The following is a 5,000-nucleotide window of genomic DNA, read 5'->3' on the forward strand; positions in this document are numbered from 1 at the left end:
TGCCGGAGTTGACAGGTTATGAGGGGAGGCTGGTGGAGGTAGAAATCGGAGGACGGGCTCATTGTAATGCATGGAATGGAATGAGGAACGGTCCCGAACAAATGTGTTTGATACCGTTCCTCATTCTCTTCCATGTATTACAATGAGCCCGTCCTCCGATTTCTACCTCCACCAGCCTCCAGAAGTTCTTATATAATTAAAGCATTCATTTCCCACAAGAGAGGATGTCGCTGTTGCAGTTGAGAAGTTTGGTCAGGAAATGAACTCTAAATGACTTTAAAGAAAACAAGGTGAAAACAGGTACTCTGTTAGAATCCCATCTGGAAAACATGAAGAGACCTCCTTACTTGATAAACAAACACACACTCCAGTTAGCCAATTTAATGCAAGGATATAGTTTTACAAGACTATGATAGATTATAATGCAATCCATCAGTGTCCTCTTGAAAACCAGAAGTGACATTGCATAAATTAGGACGGTTAGCTAATACTGCTTAATTGGTCATGCTCGGAAGAATACACCAGAATGAGAGGAAGCTGAGAGATAAAAAAAAAAAAAAAGAAAACTGGGAGAAGGAAGATGATGATAAGGAAAAGGAGGAGGAGGAGGTGGAGTAGAAGGAGGAGGAGGAGGAGGAGGTGGAGTAGAAGGAGGAGGAAGGAGGTGGAGTAGAAGGAGGAGGAAGGAGGTGTAGGTGGAGGAGGAGGTGTAGGTGGAGGTGGAGGAGGAAGAAGAGGAGGAAGTGAGGATGAGGATGAGGACGTGAGGAGGTGGAGGAGGAGGATGTGGAGAAGGAGGAAGGAGGGTGGGATGAGGAGGAGGTGAGGAGGTGGAGGAGGAGGATTTGGAGGAGGAGGAAGGAGGGGGGGATGAGGAGGAGGAGGATGTGGAGGAGGAGGAAGGAGGGGGGGATGAGGAGGAGAAGAGGAGAAGTAATCGTGTTCAAAGCCAGGCATCACAATCTAATCCACTAGACGCATGATGCATGGGGATTTAGACGCCTTCTAACAGCGGGCGGGCGGGGCTGTGTGTACCAGAGAGAGTAAGGAGAGCATTCCTTTCAGCTTGGAGGGAATTCATTGATTTATTCACAGTCAGTCCTCATTACAACCCCACTCGATAGGAATCCTGGTGTGTAGTGGAGGGTGACACTCAGACTGCGTCCTTGATGCCCAAGAGAAGGAAACTTTCTCAAGGCTGAAGCAGCTCAATTTTTAATCTCCAGAATGACGGTACATTCCCTCCCACCCGGTTGTCTGGCTGATTTACCGGCTGTTTGTGTGCAGCAGTGAGGCGTTCGTCACAGAGAGGCCTACGTACACACTGAGGGGAAGGACAATGAAGGAGCCTTTCTCTGAGTGTGGTGGACAGGCTGATTTTCTGGTTGTTGATGTTGTTGCTGCTGTTGGAGCATCCAACAACAACAGGAACACCACACACACACACACACACACACACACACACACACACACACACACACACACACACACAGACACACACACACACACACACACACACACACACACACACACACAGACACAGACACAGACACAGACACAGGCACAGACACAGACACACACACACACACACACACACACACACACACACACACACACACACAGACAGATACAGACACACAAACAGAGGCTTAGCTACATAGAGTACAGCTGCTGGCTAGTCCACATAATCCTGGTGGTGAATCTCTGACTGGGTGTAAAGACTGCCTGGGCACACACACATTGTCTGGGCACACACACACACACACACACACACACACACACACACACACACACACACACACACACACACATTGCCTGACACACAGGCTCTCTGGAGCGGACAGGCAGGCTAAACGATGGAAACTATTTCCATATCATCTGAGGGATTATGTGTCCTCACCGTCATGGATGACTGGACACAGTGATAACAGTGTTTCTATATACTCATGACGCACCAGTACCGAGAGAGTGGACATAGCAGAGAGGAACAGCTGTTTTAAATAAACTGTTCATTCGTCTCTGTGTACTATGATTGCAAATGGACCCTCAACACCTTTGCAAAGTGACTCAGATACTGATAGCAGACACGTGAGATTTCATTTACATTTCAGTGACAAAGGAGTGTAAGAGTATCAGGTTTGACATTGGATACATCCTGCCTCAGCACTGGGATTTAATTGAGTTGTATAGTAGTGTCTCAGCGGAGGCTGGTGGAGGTAGAAATCGGAGGACGGGCTCATTGTAATGCATGAAATAGAATGGAATAAGAAAAAGGAATGGTATAGAACACCTTCCTTATTCCATTCCATGCATTGCAATGAGCCCGTCCTCCGATTTCTACCTCCACCAGCCTCCACCTGTAGTGTCTGGAGTAGTGGCCCAGTAGTGCTATCCATCCGGATCCAGGGCCAGCCATTGAGGTCCTGGCAGAGTTCTGAGCCTGCCTGGCCCGGGGACACTGAACCAGAACCAGATCCAGATGCAGTGAGCAGCTCAGCTGGTGGCCGCATCAACGGTCCAACAGCTTTAGGCTTGACAACCCTTCTCTGGTAGCAGAGTCTCTGACCAGACCCTGGCTGGAGACGTCCCTGTAAGGCCAGACCCTGGCTGAAGACGTCCCTGTAAGGCCAGACCCTGGCTGAAGACGTCCCTGTAAGGCCAGACCCTGGCTGAAGACGTCCCTGTAAGACCAGACCCTGGCTGGAGACGTCCCTGTAAGGCCAGACCCTGACTGAAGACGTCCCTGTAAGGCCAGACCCTGGCTGAAGACGTCCCTGTAAGACCAGACCCTGGCTGAAGACGTCCCTGTAAGGCCAGACCCTGGCTGAAGACGTCCCTGTAAGGCCAGACCCTGACTGAAAACGTCCCTGTAAGGCCAGAACCTGTGAGCAGCTCAGCTGGTGGCCTATGATAGGCTGTGACAAAACAAATGGTACGACAAACTATTCTCTGTCTCCTAGAGTCTCCTGGAGTCTCCTAATCACTGATTGAAGATGTCTCCTGGAGTCTCCTAATCACTGACTGAAGATGTCTCTCTTGAGCCAGAAACAGGCAGCATAGATGATTCATACTGTAAAGCTCTGCTGCTGCCTCAGGCTGTCTACAATAGCATAAAAGGACTCTCCACAAGTCATTACCAACAACACACAAGCAAACAAACCTTTTATAGGGTATCATGTTGAAAACAGAGCATATAGAACACATTCAAATGATAGCCTACATTGAAATGATCTCACTAATGCATTCAAATTCATAATTCCCTAATTAGCCATCAAATCAACCATCCGAACATTGCATCTGGGTGGAGGAACGAGGCGGTATTCTTAGTTCAGGAGAAACAGAGTCATAACAGCGCAGCAGTAATAGCAGATCAGGAGGCTTTTCCAAGATCCTAGAGTCTTCTCTGTCCGTCCGGAAACTACAGTGTTTGGTTTCAAGCTTGCTTGTGGGTCTGCTCAGCCGTGGGTCGATACATACTGTACAACCTCATCATCAGACATCTAAGACGGGCCATTAGTCACATGCAGAGCTGTGATCACAGATAAGTGGTCATCCATCATGCTGTCATTCTGAGGAGTCTTAAGTGCTCAGGTAGAATATCACCTTGATGACACATCTCAACAAAGTGGGTGGCTGTGGTTGTTTGGTGGTGGCAGCGCCTGGATTGCAGTGTTCCATCGTTAGGCTAATGGGTTATACATGACGTTGGGTGCCAGCTAAGAACAGAATCAAAACCGCTCTAGAATCCGACCCATTCTAGACCCATAACCACTGTAGAATCTGAACCATTCTAGAACCATAATCGTTCTAGAACCGTAACCATTCTAGAACCTTAACCATCCTAGAACTGCAACTATTCTAGAACCATAACCATCCTAGAACTGTAGCTATTCTAGAACTGTAACTATTCTAGAACCTTAACCATTCTAGAACCATAACTATTCTAGAACCTTAACCATTCTAGAACCATAACTATTCTAGAACTTTAACCATTCTAGAACCGTAACTATTCTAGAACCGTAACTATTCTAATAGCAGCAGCAGCGTTCCATTAACATTCCCAGCCAATGATGCTGATGATAATGGAGCCAATGGGAGGCAGGCGTTGGAGGGCGTGTCCTGAAATAGCCCCCGTTAACGCCACAGATGGGCTGAGCTGCCATCAACACAGGCTGTAAACTGTGACAGCTCGCACAAAGCTGTAGAGAGGGGGGGGGGGGGGGGGCAGTAACATAACAATAAGAGAAGAGAAGGAAGAGGTAAAAAGAGAGAAAAGAAGAGAAGAAGAGAAGGAAAGGAAGAGAAGAAGAGAAGGAAAGGAAGAGAAGAAGAGAAGGAAAGGAAGAGGCCACTCCTGCAAGAAGAAGGAGAGGAGATAAGAGAGCAGCAGAGAGATGAGAAACCGCAGCCTCTCTGATACCCAGCATCCTCTCTGATACCCCGCAGCCTCTCTGATACCTAGCATCCTCTCTGATACCCAGCATCCTCTCTGATACCCCGCAGCCTCTCTGATACCCAGCATCCTCTCTGATACCCAGCATCCTCTCTGATGGGGGATGTTCACCTGTTACTGCCCACAAGTATTGCCGATACGCCTGCGTTTGGACTTGTGCCCGTTCTGCGCCGGCTGGAAATAGAGGCTGTAGTCTCAGCTTTACAAGAGCTTCAGAAGTGCTTATTCTCTTAATGATTCATCCCGTTCTAGAGAGAAACGGATTAAAAGAAAATCTGCATTACAAACAACTTAAACGAAATCTGTGGCTTAGTCATTTTGGGCTCACACCACGAAGACAGGAAACGCATGAATAAGGCTTTGTATCTGAAGGACAGGAGAGGAAGAGAGAGAGAGAGAGAGAGAGAGAGGGGGTGAGGGGGGGGGGGTGAGGGTGGGGGGGTGAGGGTGGGGGGGTTTGGGGGGGGGGGGGGGGAGGGGGAGAGATGCTCTTGAGGACCCAGTTCAACGTCTGAACTGGAGAGAGATGAGAAGAAAGAGGAACCTG

At 48.5% G+C, this 5,000-nt stretch overlaps 1 protein-coding gene across 1 annotated transcript in view; it reads right to left on the minus strand.

The window, feature by feature from the left end:
- LOC310805706 (inactive phospholipase D5-like) overlaps positions 1-5,000 on the minus strand; it is a gene marked incomplete at both ends in the record, with an annotated part of 18,070 nt that overhangs the window by 11,649 nt on the left and 1,421 nt on the right. The window lies entirely within an intron of this gene.

This window comes from Argentina silus, assembly GCF_951799395.1.
Source record: "Argentina silus genome assembly, chromosome: 6".
NCBI classification, from domain to species: domain Eukaryota; kingdom Metazoa; phylum Chordata; class Actinopteri; order Argentiniformes; family Argentinidae; genus Argentina; species Argentina silus.